General features: G+C 32.7%; 1 pseudogene across 1 annotated transcript; it reads right to left on the reverse strand.

Annotated features, from left to right (window-relative positions):
* Positions 1-480: 480 nt before the first annotated feature.
* On the reverse strand, positions 481-10,636 carry LOC143254077 (NAD kinase-like; annotated as a pseudogene). Its single transcript, XR_013029945.1, has 11 exons — positions 10,481-10,636; positions 9,546-9,675; positions 8,760-8,868; positions 8,152-8,237; positions 7,622-7,724; positions 7,078-7,172; positions 6,491-6,590; positions 5,588-5,745; positions 4,734-4,816; positions 2,492-2,696; positions 481-2,294 (listed from the first exon to the last, which is right to left on the reverse strand). The product of XR_013029945.1 is annotated as an NAD kinase-like (transcript).
* Positions 10,637-20,053: the final 9,417 nt, after the last annotated feature.

A 20,053-nucleotide genomic window follows, 5' to 3' on the forward strand; every position in this document is an offset into this window, starting at 1 on the left:
AAGTGGGATTGACCATACTGTTATAATACCCCCACACCTGAAAGGAGCAGGAATAATGGGAATTTGAACCTAGGATCAAAGTTTATAATATGAAGTCCACAAACATTTCCAGAATTATTTACATTAAGTGAAAAGTAAAGTAATTTTCCTTTAGAGTAGAAAACCAATAAATTATTGGAAATCTTACCAACCATCTTCATTATTTAATTTCTTATTAAAAAATTCTTGTTTTTGTTGGGAGGGACATTGGAAGTAATAGTTTCTAAAGATTTGTCAGAATATTTTAAGCTTTAGGTAATGCATCAATTAGCTTAAATAACAGATAGAATGTTCAGGAAGAGAAACTGGCAAACTTAGGGGGTAAAGATCACAAGCCAAACTCGTAGCTATGGATTTGGTATTGTGATAAAAGGGGGGTTGAGCATAACCAGAGTTTTCTCACAATAATAATTGTTGAAATAATAGAAATCTTATACTCAATCTTTCTCAACATATTTAATAATAGTAATTAAAAACAATTACGTTCACAATCCTTTGTTATTGAAAAAAGGATAGTGGACAAGCAGACTGTATCGAGTTGCACAGACCATGTTCATTTGTTTATTTACCCCTTTACTTACAAACCACAAAACATGGATTAATGACAGACTTAAAACAACTCCTAGACCAGTTTATATATAGAACAATGTAAAAATTCAATCTCCTGCTTTATACATGTAGCTTTGTTTATAGTGTACATTTCCAAACGTAATAGTAGAACCCATTGTACAAAAGGCTATTCTTGATTACACTGCCATCTACCGTGATGAAACTACATAAAACAAAATATGCAAATAGCTTCCCAAAATTATACAACCAAACAATTACTTTATATCACACACTTTCAAATATAGTTTGTTAAGTGTAGCCATCTTAGGTACCACTGATGAAAGAACCAAAATCCTATATTTTCTTTGATGTATAACGGGCAATTCAGTAGTCACTTTTACTGGTCTGTAAACATATGGAGTTATTCCATGCTACCAAACTGTTTGTAAACAAAGCTTACAACTGAAATGTCAGTAATTTCTGTTATTTTTGTTAAATATTACACTTGTAGGAAATCCCCCATGGCATAGTTACTATAATTATTTACGAAACTCTACCGTTTTGCAAAGACATCTAAACATATACGACCTCCCCCAATTTGAATTTATCATTTCTTGTCACAAATACTCTTAATTTATTTTTGTATAAGTAATATAATTATATTATTTCTAGAGATTTTTAATAACTTTCATTCTTACTTGTAGTATCGAATTTTGCAAAACTAAGTGGCCCCATCAAATTCCACATGATCTTAATTTACAAAGATATACAGACAGCTGAAAATGTTTATCTTTTATTTACTGTTTCTTCTTCTTAAATAAACAATAACTAATAGTTTTAAAAACCACACCACAAATTTAAGAAATGAGTTTGTTCATTTTTAAAGCCTCTTCTGAAACACTAAATACAACCCCTGGATAGACTATAAACATATGTTTATAAATACATTACTATCAGGAGAAAAACCTTTAAAAGCTGGAATTCATTTATAAGCCATATAAACGTTTAGCAAACTTAAAATTAATATAATGGGCTTGAATTATGTAAAGCCTTTTAAAGTTTATGTGTGGATTAGTTCATGCAGAGGGTGAGGGGTGTTGAAGTTGAGTAATATTGGTGATTATAACTGCAAAATAAATCTAATGAAATCTACTGGAATATTGTGAGCACATTGTTTTGAATAAAAATATACATATTTACGAATTTAAGAAAAACAAAAGAACGTAGGTGTGTCAGTTCTATTTCCATTAAATGTTTAAGATATCACATTATTTAAGTCTATGAATCACAGGGGGGCATCTCTGTAATGTCTGGTTAACAAAACACTAATAATGACCATCCTTTCATAGACGTACTAGATACCAAACAAACTAAACACTTAAACAAAGGTTTACAAATTCCACACAAACGTTTAAAGAGTTTTACAAAATATATGACATAAGTACCAGAGTCTGGAGATTCCGGTTTTAATTGATCACAAAATTCAACATAACTGTTACTTTGAGGATATATGAAGTAACTCAGCAGATGGCTGTACCCTCTTGCAGAAGGAAGCTTGTGCCTAAGAGATGCAATGTTCCCATAACTATCCCCCATGGGCTTCCTGTTTTATCAAAGCTGGTTTCCTCGAATGTTACAAATCATATTAACATGGTCCCAAAGGAGATGTGGTGACAAATTCTATTTGTTCCCCCAGACATTTAGACCTGTACAAAGAGATATATGTTCAGTATCAGATATAACTTTCTGATGACATAAAGGATAAGATAAAGCACACACTGTAGAATTCCTAAAGACTGTCACACTCACAGTGAGCTCCTGCTAAGCCTAATATAAATGTTTCTAATACAGGTTGATCAAATGTTTCTAGTTGACATAAATTTTAACACCCATTGTTACCTACCTCACTGTCTATTTGATCTGATCTGTCCAAGGAATCTATCGTATCATTACTGGAGCTGTGTATAAGGTCAGAGTACTCATCAAACTGGCGTTGTTTTTTACGCACGTTCCAGTGAAGACACTCGGCTAAGCTGTCAAACCAATCGGTTATTTGGTCATGGGCACAGATGGATGGTAGTGGATAAATAGACATGGTCACTCGCAGGCTAGAGAAGAGAACATTCTCATTTGTAAAGTGATAATGACAAGTAGTTTGGTAAATGTCTAGCAAATTCTGTTTTTAGGAAAAATTTCAAATTGAAACAACACCTGCTGTTCCAACAGTTTAAAATCCGAAATGAAACAAGTGCTAGCTCCCCTTTTATTTTCTGTTTACAAATCTATTATAACTACAACAGTTAATTTTTTCTTTGTATAATAAGCTCAACATTAGCATTTCTTCATTAAAAGTTTTGAATTGAAAAACCAACAAGTAGAAATTCTTCTAGAATCTTCTTTAATTTTCCATTGTTCTGAGGTTTTGTTTTTTTATTTAAAAAGAAAAGCTAGTTTTACCAGCCAATGATATGAAATAAAACTACAATTTAGATAGGTAATTTATTTAAACCTTTTTGTTCCTTGCAATTACAAAGATTAGGAAATTAATGTGAAAGATTATAAAAACATCCTTTAAAAAATTAATGAAAGAATAGTGAAGACAAAAATACAAAGTGAACCACATTCAGGATCCTGACAAACTTAATATTTCTTATATATTTGAGGTAGAAAGAACAGTTGATACAGAAATATACACAAGTATTCGAACTTAAAATGGTGAAATGAAAACATTTTTTTTACTAATATCATTTAATAAAAAATATTTAAAACATTTTTAAAAAATGGTGAACAATTTTATTCAATAACATTTGTCTAAAAGTTAATACATGATTGAAGTCTTGGAGGTGGCTTCATCATTCAATGTCAACATTTTGGTTATAAGAACTTTTTTTTCTGGAAAACATGATTTATTGTAAAATAACCTTGTTTTTTAACTGTAAAGATGACGTTAATTTAATCACCTGCTCCAAATTTGTAATATCAAGACATCTGGTTCATATGTTAATATTATTGCAAGTAAAGATCATATGGTTGAATCTATGGTATTCAAAAACACTGTTGATTTACTTGAACCAGCACTACCAACCAAAAGTAGCACATACTGTATGTTCAGAAAGTTTCACATGAAAAACATAAAGTTAATATTTGAAGCATTCATCCATTTTTCATGAACAAAAACAGTTACATTGGTTGGAACGTTAAGAACCTTCTAGAGGAACTGTGCCGGTTGGAACGTTAAGAACCTTATAGAGGAACTGTGCCGGTTGGAACGTTAAAAACCTTATAGAGGAACTGTGCCGGTTGGAACGTTAAGAACCTCATAGAGGAACTGTACCGGTTGGAACGTTAAAACCCTTATAGAGGAACTGTGCCGGTTGGAACGTTAAAAACCTCATAGAGGAACTGTGCCGGTTGGAATGTTAAGAACCTCATAGAGGAACTGTGCCGGTTGGAACGTTAAAACCCTTATAGAGGAACTGTGCCGGTTGGAACGTTAAAACCCTTATAGAGGAACTGTGCCGGTTGGAACGTTAAAACCCTTATAGAGGAACTGTGTCGGTTGGAACGCCTCATAGAGGAACTGTGTCGGTTGGATAGAACCTCATAGGGAACTGTGCCGGTTGGAACGTTAAAACCTCATAGAGGAACTGTGCCGGTTGGAACGTTAAAACCTCAGAGGAACCTTGGAACGTTAAAACCTCAGAGGAACTGTGTCGGTTGGAACGTTAAAAACCTCAGAGGAACTGTGCCGGTTGGAACGTTAAAAACCTTCTAGAGGAACTATGTCAGTTGGAACATTAAGAACCTTCTAAAGGAATGTCAGTTGGAACATTAAGATTCAACTTTTGTAATCAATAATAATCTACAACAAATGAGTTAATTGTATTTGATAAATGCAACTTTCAATTTCTTTCACAATATTTAGCATGAAAAAAAAAACTTTACAACATAAAATCAAATTATTACATCTTTGTAAGAACAAACTTAAAACAAACATACAAGTTCTACAATGTGTTTGAAACATTCAAGGTGAAGAAAAGTGTTGGACAACAAGTGCACATTTAGACTTGTATGTTAATCACACTAAAGAAAAAAAAACAACATACAAAACACAAAAGTAACAATTGAAACAAAACAACACACACCTATCGCCTATTTTCAACTGTTGCTGATGTCGGCCATCAAATGACACCCATGCCGTGTTCCTAGCATCTGGTGACACCATAATCTTAAAAATTAAGGGAGAGAGAACAGGTTTTTAATACACATGCTGCATGCAAAAACAAACACGTTTCACTTCATTCATCCCTACCTATCCCCATGCTCTAAAGGTTGCCTGTTGCGACCATCAAAAGATATCCACGCTGAACTTCTTGCTTCAGGGGAGACCATAATCTGCAGTGGTGTTGCAAGGAGTCACGTATGATGTTCAAGAAACTACATTACTGTCTACTGTTATAAACTATTATACGTTTTAAACACTAAACCAATAATGTTTTATTGTAGTTGTATTATGTACAATTGAATATAATCTATATAACAGCCCTGAGTAATCTACATTAAATATCAGAATAGTGTTTTAACATTTTAAACACACGATCTTAAGTTTGTAACAAACTCATACATTCATCAATTCCTGATATAACTAAAAAAATGTATTGGTTATAATGTATTTAAACCAAAAACATAACAATTTTTGATTGATGGCAAAATTCACATATTAAGAAAATACAAGATAAAACATGATACCAAGTTTATCTGTGTAATGTAACAAGAACAGTATAATAATTGAAGGGTGAAAGTAAAGAAAAGTATCAGACTGAAAACAAGAAAGATGATAAAAGTTAAAAAGATACAACTTTAAGATTGTTAAAAGTTCCTCTACTTCACAGAATAACAACAAATATTTCTTTACATGATACATTAAAAATTATGTTCCCATTCAACTTTAGAAGCAATTTATGTTTAGGTTGAATAAGACATACTGTTACAATCATACCTTTAATTCAACTCCAGCAGGTACAACAATAGGCCTGAATGAAAGGGAATGTGGACATATTGGAGTAACCATGATGGCTGGTACACTAGGGTGAATCATGGATGCACCAGCAGCCACGGCATAGGCTGTACTGCCAGTAGGTGTGGAAACTATTAATCCTGAATAGGAAGAAACCAAGAGGAAAAAAAATGAAGAAATATATCTTCTTACTTAGATAATTATTATTATTACTGCAATGCAGTCTAGTGACAGTTTAATAAAAACATAATAAATACAACTAAAAACTAATTTTATTTATAGAATTATTTTTATGTACCAAAGACTCTCTGATGCACAACAAAATAGTCAATGATAAAAATCATACTGAATTATTCAATTGTGAAATGAGGGCCATCACGTAACCTTCAAAACATATCACCATTCACGTTTTTAGACTGTAGCTCCACAATAAAAACATTATGTCACTAAAGGATCTTGGAAATACATCATCTAACTGCTGGATTTGATTGTGTTAACCATTTTAAATACTGGTTTATTGTATGCTGTCTCCTCAATGACAAAAGAAGACTGTGCACAATGTTTAATTATTAACAGTTTTATCTGCCAATTTCAAAATCTGAAACAATAGGAAACATACGATTTATAGATTAAATTATACTCTAACGTTTACTACCTACATGTAATAATATGTCACATTGAATATTTTCAAAATTCTTGCATTTGGGGACCACAATCTTTATGAAATGTGACACCTAAATTTTATGGGATACTCAAAGAAAACGTAGAAAATTTTGTTTCACATCGAATCGTACTTTTCAGTAACTGTTTTACCTCTTGCTTAATGAGTTGAAGTACATTAAAATAAGTATTAGATAAACTAAGCAAAAAGAAAACACATCTTACCATCACCCTGAACTGTGGTAATATGTTTTCCATCCAGAAACAAGTCAATATTTGACAGATAAGGAGATGGCCCTCTGTCAACTACTACCTCATTCAGTACCTAAGATAATTTAAAAATTTTTTTATTGTTAAAACATCTATAAAAACTGTCAATAATTACTCTGTTCAATAGGTAAGAATTTTCAGTTAACTTGACTCCAAAATGAATAAATATTCATGGAATATTTTTCAACAATAAATTTATAAAACAAAATCACCAACTTGAAGATGGTTTAAACAATACTATATTGTTGTAGACAATGTTCTGGTTTTAGACAACCAACGAAATCTTACATTCTTTCAGGTTGACAAGAAACTAGAACAAATATCAGAAATCACTTTCATCTGTAAAATTACATACTAGTATTTCTTCATACATAAAACAACGTGTTTTTCATTTCTCTGTGAACACTGACCATGGCATAACTAAAAACCAATAGAACAATCTGAAATATTCAGTGTTTATAGATTGTTAATAACAATTAAAACTAAATGGTTTACATATTAAAATTCCTTTTAGTTTATTTTCCTAGAAACAACATTCTTACCAAAAAACTGGAATGCAGTTTTTTGTCCAATGGTTCACTGTTCTTCCTCACTATGATACATCAAGTCTGCTACTGTGGGGTTAGGGCTGCGTGTCCTTCGAAGCAAAAATTATAGAATTAGTCTGGTCTTGTACAAACAATGACTCAGTTTAGATTGATGCAACAAATTATTTGAAATTACGATAGTGATAACAGCAAAAAAACACACAAAGCTCTACATAAACCAACCTGCTAATAAACACTCAATTCTAGTATCAAATTGAAATACAAGTGAGAAGATTTCCTGATTATAGCAAGGCAGAATTTAATGAAGTAAAAGTTTCTTGAATCGACTCATATAATAATCTGTTTTTATTCTTTCTAGAGTTATAATTATATATATTGTAGAAATGCTCTTGTTCATACATCAAAATGTAAAAATAATGAGATGCTTCCTCATAGACTTCTATCTACACATTCATACTATTTCTTTCACTATGTGAGTTTAAATATCCACATGAAAATGAATGAACAGGTGATATAACTTCATAATAACGTATCTCACCTTCTAAAACATTACTAACTTGTTCCTGAAAGTCGGAAAACTCAAACGGTGCAAGGAAACCTAGAGAACCCATATGAAAAGCCATAACTGGAGGGACACTTTGCTAGAGTCAACAAAAACAGAAGTAAGATGAAACACTCACTGGTAAAGAATGCTATACATTCATATTAAAACTTGAAATAGTTTCATAAAGTAATCTGTACACACTGAATGATTAACTGATGTAATGCTACTTTATATTCTTTAGTGTGACAGTTTGTTTAACAAGTTTTTGTTAATGTTTAATCAAAAGAGAAAATGTACATTTCACATACAGGACACTTTTTACACATGATAATAAAGATTAACATCAGTTAGTCATGAATCAGAAATGAAAACTTAAAATTTCTGACACAGATTTGTTTGATGGGTAAATATTCCAAGTCTAATAACAACAAATATCACCTCAATTTTATTTGCACAGTTAGGATTTTTTTTATTTATTTGAGTATAAAAATATATGGTGCAGTTGCACTTGTTCCGAAACCCACCTGGAACAGTGAAGAGGCATAGAGAAGAGTTCCATCTCCTCCAAGACAAATTATAAAGTCTATTTTATCTGTGAGGTCTTCTTGACCTATGAAAGTTAAAAAACAACACACACACACAAACAAGATTAAAATAAATGGAAACGAATAAATTTTGTGGAATTAAAAAAAATTACAATTTAAAAACCACAGATGGTGTTATCATACTTTTAAAGAAGTTGACTGTTAGTGTGGAATTAATCCAAAGAGTCCTAATAGATGTAAGTTATTCATATTAAAAAGTAAAATTAATAAAAAATAAAATCTAAACAACAGCACAAACCAGTGGTAAAGAACCAAAGTGAGGAAATGAGATGATAAAAATAACTAAAGTTTTAATCTAATTTTCTTCCTAGCAACCACATATTTATAAAGATATCAAAAGTGGAAATAATCAGAATTTAAAAAATAAAATACATTGTATTTTACACGTAATAATGTTTTAAGTAATCTTTTATGTGCAATAATGTTTTAACTAAAAAAGAAAACAAATGATAAGTTAGTTTAAAATTATAAACAAGTTAAAATTGTTAACATCAGTTCTAAAGAAACACGTAAAGCATGCCCTTTACCTTCTCTGAAGGTGCAAAGTTTATCTCTGACAGGACTAAAGTAAGTGTTATTTCTTAGTTGCACATCTTCAAGTACTGATGCTTCCACAGATACAACCATCTGCTTATCCTACGAGAACATAAAATATGAATGTCGTGGATCCAAGTTTCTCACCACGACCACCAACATCAAATGAACATTCAGAAATTAAACTATAAAAACAGAGGTAACACTTTTGTGCTGTGAAAACAGTTTTTAATGTATAATTTACATATTTTGTTTTGTATAGGTGTGAAATGAAGAGGTGGGGTTGATACTGAAGTTAATGAAAACAACAACATTCAACAATGAACAGTTAATGTACTATGTGGACCCCAAAATTAAGTCGAGTTATATATTGCATAATTTAATACACATGTCATCACACTGATATTGCAAGTTTAATTTTTACTTGCTAAAAGGTAGTAAATAAGAAAAATAGATGACATGAAAGTTACCAGATACGTATGGTACCACTGGGCTCTTTTACAAAACACATGTTCATTGAGCATAGTTAATACATGAACTAAAATAATACTTGTTTTAATTTTATAGGAAATTAATATCACAGGATATAATCTATTAAGTAATAATATTCTTGTAATTTAACCAAATGCACGTGCATTCTTATACCTACATAACAGTTAAACAATGACGTACTGTAAAAACTGCACATAAATCTATGCTTGTAACCAGCTTAACAGTATGTATATGTCAATCATCATGCTTAGATTCCAGTTTTTATAATATATAGGGTCTCAACTTACATAGATCAGCCAGCTGACCAAATCTATAAAAGGTTGAATGACTGAGGTGTCCTGCACTTTCTTGATGACCAACACACTGAGGGGTGGTTTATTCCAAGTTAACCTTTGGCTAGCAGGATCTTGAATAGTCCTAAATCAAGAAGTAATAATATTAATAAGTATGCAGGAATTTGTGGGCAGCACAACAAACTAAAAACCTAACTCCTCTGATTGACTGCAGTCTACACGTCTGCAATGAAATGTAACTTTTAACTGGAACTTTGTGATTTGAATGTTATTTGTATAATGCTTCTGTAGTTCGAAAGTGAAAATGAGATTTGAGGAAGGGTGGTAACTAGACGTAAACACCCGTCGTCTTTTCCACAATTCAGTAAGCTAAGCACTCGGCTACATAAACTATTTGTTATGAAGCCGATTTCTCCTTGTCAATGCTAAATGCTAAAAGTAACTGTTTCCTAATTACATTAAAATCTTGAATAAACCTAATATCATTCATAATCTTACCTTATTCTAAGACAGATGGAGCCACACTCAATACAAATAAGTTCATCTTGGTAATAATTGCTATTTTAGAAATCAGATCTGATACACCTCGACTTAAATAGAGTTGACATTTCTTCTACAATTAACAACAATAATTCCAAAAATTAACATACCAGAACCTTAAAATATCGTGATAACGAAAACGTTATTATTATAAACAAATCGTAACAATGAAGACTATTATTATTATAAAAGAATCGTAACAATGAAGACATTATTATTATTATAAACAAATCGTAACAATGAAAACATTATTATCAAAATCATGATAACGAAGACGATATTAAAAACTAAGGTAAAATGTTACTAGATCCGAGTTTTATCACAAATACCATTAATCGAAGACACTGAACTATAAAGTTAATTATTTGAACACAACATTCAATACGTACATGTAAGTAGCAAGTTGATGGCAACCTTTCATGTCCTTCATACCTGAGATCCCAATCTGACTGGAACAAGGACTAGAAATATTTCAACGGTGGGACTACTTAAATCTCACTGACGGTTTTCCTGTTCACCAGGTTTTATAACCCTTTCCCATCGTCTTTCATCATACGTCATAGAGATATATGTTTCAACCACCACTGGCTCCACGTTTTGGGAAAAGCCTTGATAGGGTAAGCCTTACGGTTAAAGCTCTTGCCACGGTATTTACGCAAAACATATGACGTATAACTAACGTCCACTTTCACCTTCGGACAAAATGATAGTGAGCTAATCGATACTCGACACTTGAACGGCAAATATGCGCAGAAAATATCATAGGTAACTGGTGTAACTAAAATGACCAGGTCAAGAAGGAAGTCGCATCCAAAACGTATAAAATAAACAAACGAGCTACTTATGTATTTCTTATATTTTCATATGTACTTGTTAGGAAGGGGTTTGCGATTTTAAAACAGTTATTTAATTTTAATAAAAACCTGCATATAATAAGACCATTCGTGTTGTGATTTTACTACGTGGGAAAAAGGCAAGGGGGCAGCACCAGTCTGAACTGATACAACAACCGTCCTCTTCACCGATACAACAACGTTTAACACCAGTCTAAACCGATACAACAACCGTCTTCTACAGGTTTAACACCAGTCTAAACCGATACAACAACCGTCTTCTACAGGTTTAACACCAGTCTAAACCGATACAACAACCGTCTTCTACAGGTTTAACACCAGTCTAAACCGATACAACAACCGTCTTCTACAGGTTTAACACCAGTCTAAACCGATACAACAACCGTCTTCTACAGGTTTAACACCAGTCTAAACCGATACAACAACCGTCTTCTACAGGTTTAACACCAGTCTAAACCGATACAACAACCGTCTTCTACAGGTTTAACACCAGTCTAAACCGATACAACAACCGTACTCTACAGGTTTAACAGTCTAAACCGATACAATAATTGTACTCTACAAGTATAATTATTCCTTTTTTTATTGAATATACCCAGGAATATCTACGCTAGCCATCCCTGATTTGGAAGTGATGGACTACAGAGAAGGTAGCTGATTAACTCCACCACCGCCAATTCTTTGGCTACTGTTTTAATGATGAAAAATCTGATTGACCATCACATTATGACGTATCCAAAGCTAGTAATGTGTGGGAATTCGAACTCGCAATCCGCAGACCCTACCATCAGACCATTTAAGTTCAGATATTATGGGGGGGAGGTCAAATAAAGCTTGGGTTCAACAGCGTTCAAAACTGAAGATAAGATTGCCAGATTACAAAATTAACGCCTACATTTTGGTGTCCCTGTTAAGGGGTTATAACAATAAAATTCGGGGTTTGATTCCTCAGATAGCTTTACGCTAAAACAAACAGTATACTTTGGTTGTCTGTACAACGTTTTTACAAAATGTTATTACATTTTAAAGTGAAGACACGTGTAAAGGTTCAAGTCTATTTCCTTTTTCAAATGTAATTTTTCCGAGAAAAAACATTGTCCAGATATACCATCACAATACATTAAGCTAAGCTTAAACGAAAGTCGTGGATTAGTCTAAATATGTGATGATTCATTTCCGGGTAAATCCCTGATACACTGATGTTCCCCTGTTTTATTCCCCAGTAAACTGTAGGGAATCAGATGGAGGGCGCAATTCAAAAACTAGGAGTTCGAATAGGGCGTTACTGGCTTAAAGTCACAAATGTTTTTTGTTTTGCCAGTTTCAATTGAGAAAAGGACTAAAAACAGTGAAACAACTGCATATAAAAAAGCTAATGTTTAAAAAATAAAAAATATTGGAAGGAAAAACTAACATATTCAGAGATCCAAGTCACACATCACTATATCACTGATAGAGTGAATACTTGATCCAAGCCACACATCACTATATCACTGATAGAGTGAATACTTGATCCAAGTCACATCACTATATCACTGATAGAATGAATACTTGATCCAAGTCACACATCACTATATCACTGATAGAGTGAATACTTGATCCCAGTCACACATCACTATATCACTGATAGAGTGAATACTTGATCCCAGTCACACATCACTATATCACTGATAGAGTGAATACTTGATCCCAGTCACACATCACTATATCACTGATAGAGTGAATACTTGATCCAAGTCACACATCACTATATCACTGATAGAGTGAATACTTGATCCCAGTCACACATCACTATATCACTGATAGAGTGAATACTTGATCCCAGTCACACATCACTATATCACTGATAGAGTGAATACTTGATCCCAGTCACACATCACTATATCACTGATAGAGTGAATACTTGATCCAAGTCACACATCACTATATCACTGATAGAGTGAATACTTGATCCAAGTCACACATCACTATATCACTGATAGAGTGAATACCTGATCCAAGTCACACATCACTATATCACTGATAGAGTGAATACTTGAAAGCATTTTTCTTTGTCCATTTTAATTCTATAATGACAACAGCGATAACAAAAAAGAAAACATAGCATACAACCAAACACCCTCCCTTAGACTTCCAAAGAATGATACTTTCCGTGTTTCTTGTATCTGCATAACGTTTTTGTGCATTTTCAAACCCGGTAGCTGAAGTATAATAGGTTGCTTGTTATTAAGCACAAAGCTACACAAAGGGCAACTTGTACTGTGCCCATCTCGGGTATCAAAACTTGATTTGTAGTTTCATAAGCTCAGACACTTACCGTTGAGCCAGTGGGAGAATTTTATGAGAAAATATTTACTTAAGTTATTGTAAGACAAAAGGAAAACAGGTCTAAACTAGATGTACTTTTATAAGGGTTTTGTTTGTGATGTCAATAGGGGTATCAGTGATCTACCCACACCACGAGTACCGAAAACCAACTATTAGCAGTTTAAATCCGCAAACAATGCTATACTATTGGGAAGTGGGATTAACAGTAGAAGTTCATGACAAGACATTTCAGTAACAGCTGACATTCTCCAATAATGAACATTTGGAAGAAATGTTATTTCACTGGACACGAAAGCTTCTAAAGTAACACATAATAAAACAAAAATAACAGTGTATTCTCAAGACGGCTGGTTTGGGTATTCACTCTTTGTTAACCTGAAGATGACCTAGAAGGTCGAAACGTTGTTCTGTACTTTATTTTAATTAAAAGTTTTATTACCCATACCAACCGTCTTGAGAAGACAGTTTTGCTTGGAGTGGGTTCCTCGTCATCACAAAAAAGAACAGTGACCTCACAATTCCTGAAAGTTACAATCAACCCTCTCTTAGTGTTATCAACACAAATCCTTTCAACCCACATCTCCTCGTGGAGGAAGGACTTTTCTTCGACGTATCAAGTTCTACCACAACAATAATCATTGTCAGTGAACCTAGACTTATTTCTGGCCCACAAATGCCACCCGACTGACAACCGAACATAATCTGACTCATAATTCCTAACACAAACCTGACCATTGAGAAGTTTTCTGTTGGATGATAATGTTTTCATGTTTGTTTTTGTATTTGATACATTTTTTTTAACATGATAAATTAATTGAACCTTTTCACATAATCGTACGTCTTACAAAGAAACAGCATCATGTAATTTCTTGAACTATATTTTTAAAATATTTTTCAGCAAATACATATATTTGAAAACAACTATTACTAGTGTTTGTTGATGCAACGTTACAAAAAATGTTGGTCTATTGTTATTAATATTGTTGATGTGGCGTTACAAGCAACATTTGTCCACCTACGGCAATGATTTTATTACTGTTAAACACAAAGCTACAGATTGTAGTGTCTACGCTGTGCCCACCACGGGTATCGAAACCCGGTTTTTAAAGTTATAAACCTTCAGACGCACCACTGCGTTACTAGGGCCTAACATCTTTAACAGCTGAACGTTTTGAAATTATAGATATTCAATTTCCTTAATATCAGCGAACCTACGAAAATAATTATAAGAAAAACACTCAATGCGATGAACCAACATTAGAGTATAATTAAATGGTGTTAAGAAATTAAAATATTAATTATCAAAGTTTGTTTTAAACAAAGAAGGAAGAAAAAATCGGTATTTTATTGGTGGAAAATAAACACGATTATATAAAAATTTATATATATTGTAAAACTTTAATATTAGGTCTATTACACTTTTAGTAGTATATTATCCAGCCCCACACGAAAAACTAGATAATGTTGGATTTAAAAACATAGTAGGCCTAATGTCTTATAACAAGTATTATTTAATACAATACTCAACACTAAAGATATATCATAATACGCACAGCTACGATCAACAGTCCTCAGTTAACTATATGCAAAACCCTACATTTGCAGAATTCGTGAAATTTGGTAAGAAATAAACGTATAATTTTATATTTCCTTGAGAATGTTCTTTCTTGTTGTTATGGTGATGTTTATTTACATTCTACACGAACAGCGTGAAGTACACGTGGGGAAAACAGAATGAGAAAAGTTTCACACATTACTGACACTTTTAAGCCTCTGGTGGTTCTTTTGTCAAGTCATTGGCATCAGGCTTACCACGTTTCAACAAAGTACTAGTTGATTTCACAACTTGCGACATACTGATTGGCATGATTTTGTGAAATTCTAAGAATTTGTCAGTGAATGTAAAATAGGATGTACAAAGTCAACCACACTGTACCTGCGATATCTTGTACAGGCGTGGCCTTTCGCCATGTACCAGTGCTTGTCATACCACCTAGGATATGATACGTGCAGTAATGGTTAAACATTATTTAAAAAAAATGTGACAGGGATCTAATTTTTGGAGAATAAAAAGAAAATTTTATTAAGAACGTTTTTTGCCGAGTTCGTGAGGTTAATAAGGTTGTAACTATTAATTAAGCGGATTTGAGGAAAATGTCTGGAAGTTCAGAAGGCAGAGAAAAAGACCTAGACCGATGAAGACGTTGACGAAAATAAACAAACAAATGCCTCATAAACACGATTGGTTACCTGGTGGTGGGGATCTGAAAATCCAAGAAATCGGATATCCCTGAGAAAACCCACTGTTACAGAACAAGCATCGAATAGTTTATCCATATCGTCAAACCTCTCAGAACTGTTATGGTGTGAACCGGATCACGTTAGATAAGCATAGTTTTTGTGGAATTTAAACGAGTTGTTTACAAACCAGAATTAGAGGACGAATTAATAATATAATATTATTTATCTACTTCAACTAATATTATTTATTATTACCATTTACTTGCACTTTAAGTAACTGTATCCATCATTCAAAATGTCCGGATACCAGAAAAATTAATGTTTCAGGAAAAGCGAGTCGTGTCTGTCTGTCTGTCATGTTTCCGAAATCCTAGCCCTCTGGTGAGTTAGCTGTAAGTTAAGTCACCTATAATTTCAATGAGAATGAACCTCTCAGTTAAATCCGTACGCACAGAAAAAAAACGGATTTATCTATTCTTTATCGAAACACAGCCTACGTAGAATTACAAAGATAAATGATCATTTCACGTTCGATTCTTCGGTTGGTATAGCGACATACCAACCTAAATAAACAAATACTACTGAAAACCACGCGACTATAATAATCCTATTGCCGAAGTTGTTTATAATTATTATTTATTCAGCAGTTTTCTTTTAATTATTCGCCTAAAAGCAGACATGAGCTATCAGCACTTTTAGTACTCGACATTTAACTGATAAACTAGAGGGAAAGCAAATAGTCCACAGCACCCACCGCCAACTCTTAGACTACTCCAGTCAAACAGTGGTGTTTGTCCGTCACTTTAGTAACGCTTCCTATATCCCAATGCGCGCAGCTCAATTTCATAGCAACGAGACACGAGCCATGGACCCATGGATCTGCGGGTTCGGTACCCTAACCACTCGCTGGGACTGGAACACTAAGTTTCATTAAATTTTAAAACTTTTGTGTTTACGTTTTTGTTTTGTTTTTAATTAGACACTTTTAAACACAAGTTCGTTGAATTGTATCAATCTTCATCATAGGTTGTAAAATAAATGAAAATAATATGATAATTGGAAAAGGATCGATCTGAATGACTGATTTTGGACAATAAGCGTTCGTTACTGTCTTTCACGGTACCTTCTAATGAATGCCATCATGGAACAATACACGTTCAATAAACTCGTGCATCTTAAAAGTGTACGTAACAGGAGAAAGATACTGTGACATCATTTTAACCCTTATAGAACAGGATAACGATACTGATATCATTAAAACCATCGTAGAACAGGATGTTTAAGGAATTATTTACATATTGTTTGTATTAAATAGTGGCACGTATTGAAAGTCCACAGTTTCGCTTTTATGTTTATTGTTAACTAAGTTAAATGTAAAGAACTAAAAACAAAAGTTAAACAGGAAATAGCCTCTGTTTAAGACGCTGAGTGTGACCAGTTGTACACGTTACCAATTATACCTGCATTCTCTTGTGTTTTGTATGGATAAACATGTACAAGGTGCATTTTAAACTAAAGACACACTGAGTGTCTCACAATTACATGGGTGTGGCTTCACATATCACATAACAAATCAATACAATCTTTGAACTCTTCCACTGGTTTCGTGAGTTCAAAGGTCACTTCGAGGACGTAACTTTACAGATAATCTAAACGTACGTAACTTGAATTATATACGTATTTCTTCAATATCTATAAACAAAAGTATAATTTTTATACAAATTAAATACGTTAAAATATATTCAGAAATAAATTAGTTTAGGCTTACCAAATGTAGTTCTAATACATTCCTTGATCATCTTTAATTAATACTTTTAATTTACTTAAAGTTTATCTATTATTATATAAAACAACTTATTTCCTTATAACATTTTGAACTTATTACAAAATATATGTCTCTTATACTCTTTTCTTTTTTATCTTTCTCACCCACAGTTCTAACTTCAAACTATACACAATATCTGTTACTACTGCCGTCTATCTTTTCTCTTCTTGAACTGATGCCAAACATTTTATAGTAAATTTGTTTTTTTACTAAAATTAATATTTTTATGTTTTATATAACGCATCGTCTAGTCGCCAAAGAAGACATGATGAATATTTAAAATTTTCATTGAAAATGTTTGTTGGTATAGTTGTTGTTTGTTTTTTCATTAAAATGTTATGTTGGTCATTACAAGTTGGTTTTGTTTGTTTTCATTACAATGTTTGTTGGTATAGTTGTTGTTTGTTTTTCATTAAAATGTTTGTTGGTATAGTTGTTGTTTGTTTTTCATTAAAATGTTTGTTGGTATAGTTGTTGTTTGTTTTTTCATTAAAATGTTTGTTGGTATAGTTGTTTGTTTTTCATTAAAATGTTTTGTTGGTAGTTGGTTGTTTGTTTTTCATTAAAATGTTTGTTGGTATAGTTGTTTGTTTGTTTTCATTAAAATATTTGTTGGTATGGTTGTTTGTTTTCATTACAATTTTTTTGTTGTAGTATGGTTGTTTGTTTATCATTACAATTTTTGTTGGTATGGTTGTTTGTTTTTCATTAAAATGTTTGTTGGTATAGTTGTTGTTTGTTTTTCATTACAATTTTTGTTGGTATGGTTGTTTGTTTTTCATTAAAATGTTTGTTGGTATAGTTGTTTTTTGGATATTTAAGAAACTTGTGTAAATTCATCCTTAACCTAAAAGTACCTGTTTCACAACATAGAAATTACATCACATATAACCATAGTTTTCTCACATCTGAAAATAGCTTTAAGATAAAACTAATTTTTAGACTTATTCAATAATTTACGTATATATATTGTTTTAAACAATAGTGTTTGGTTATTCACTGAAACTTAAAAACCTCCTAATATCATATTCGTGTTCTACTTTAACTTACTATGCTTAAAGAACCACTTGTCGAACTGGTTTTACATTATTACAATACTTACTACAAAGTATTTTTAAACCTAATGCGTCAATTCCATAACTTTAGACTTGTAACCTAGAACTTTCTCAGGAACGACAATGAAATAATTTCAAACAAGAATATTAACAACAAAATAAATGAAATAAAAACCCTACAACCCGAGCGATTTGGAAAGGTGGGCCTTTCTTCAGGTATCTCCGAAGAAATAGTTTAGCAGTGTGAGACTACAGGGAAGGCAGCTAGTCATCATCACCCACCGCCAACTCTTGGGCTACCTTTTTTCTTTTTTTTTTACAAACGTATAGTGGGATTGGTCATAGCATTATAACGACCCCACGGTTGAAAGGGTAATCATATTTCGTGGGATAGGGATTCGAACCCTCAACACTCAGGTCATTAGTCGAGCGACCTAACCACCCGGCCATACCAGGTTCAATAAAATAAGAGTTTTAAATACAAGTTCGTGTTATTGAACATTTATTGTACAGTTACAATAAAATATTGTGACGATTGAAGAAGTTGTTGTTTGGCACCTGCGAAACTGTGTGTGTGTTTTCGGATCGGTTTCTAACAAACCTGGACTTAAGACTTCTAAGACTTCTTTTATATATTCTTACAGTGAAATGTTATCGTGCCTTTTCCATTAAAACCTTTTCATTTTAACTTATGAATGTAATGACCACTACTGTTGATAAAAAAACGTATACACATTCCGAACAACAGGATAAACAACCGAGTTGCCTTCGTAGCACGTATCGCCACCTCGCGACAAACTTTATAACTTGTAAAATATGATTTTGGTATCAGGCAGTCATATGACAAATTCAAAGCGAAGAAATTATTACTGAACAAAGTTTTAGACTAATATACCGAATATGGCAGGTGACACTTTAAAACTTATTTTTAAAGCGCCATCTACCATAATCGGTAGTGCTATTCTGACAGCTTTAGAACCACGCTTCATCTATTCTTTTATAATGTGTTAAACTATTATTTCTGAACAACTTCACTCAGTAGTCATGCTTAGGTTACACGTATACACATTTTTGTATGTACACGTTACTTTAAAATCTTAGGAATTGGTCATTCACCGAAACAAATGACCATTTCTCGACTTGTTAAATCAAAGGTATCAAAGGTCAAAATGAAATTTTACTTCGGTGTTTGTACAAACGATTTTGCTCAAACTGCGAAACGCAGTGATGACTAACTGCCTTCCCTATAGATTTTCACTGCTAAATTAGGGACTGCTAGCGCAGATAGCCCTCGTATAACTTTGCGCGAGATTCAAAACAAACAAACAAATCCACACGTTTAACCTGTCGCTTCTATCTTGAAACTTCGTCCAATAAACACGAACTACAGTGGCTCTGAATCAATTCATAGTTTGGCGAGAGACAAACAACGAAACTGTTTCATCTCTCTAGTTGGTGTTTCATGATTTGTCTGAAACGTTTCACACAAGACCAAAAGCAAGTCTTTTCTGGTTCAATCTTTATTTATTATTATTTTACGTTTCTTAACTTTCAAAATATAATTTACACAAACAATGAAACATCTAATTCCGGTCTTTGGTAGCTTCGATATGCTGAAATCAAGAAATGTTTTTCTTTTCTTTATCGGCGAAAAACTTT

Source organism: Tachypleus tridentatus, chromosome 6 (genome assembly GCF_004210375.1).
Source record: "Tachypleus tridentatus isolate NWPU-2018 chromosome 6, ASM421037v1, whole genome shotgun sequence".
NCBI lineage: Eukaryota > Metazoa > Arthropoda > Merostomata > Xiphosura > Limulidae > Tachypleus > Tachypleus tridentatus.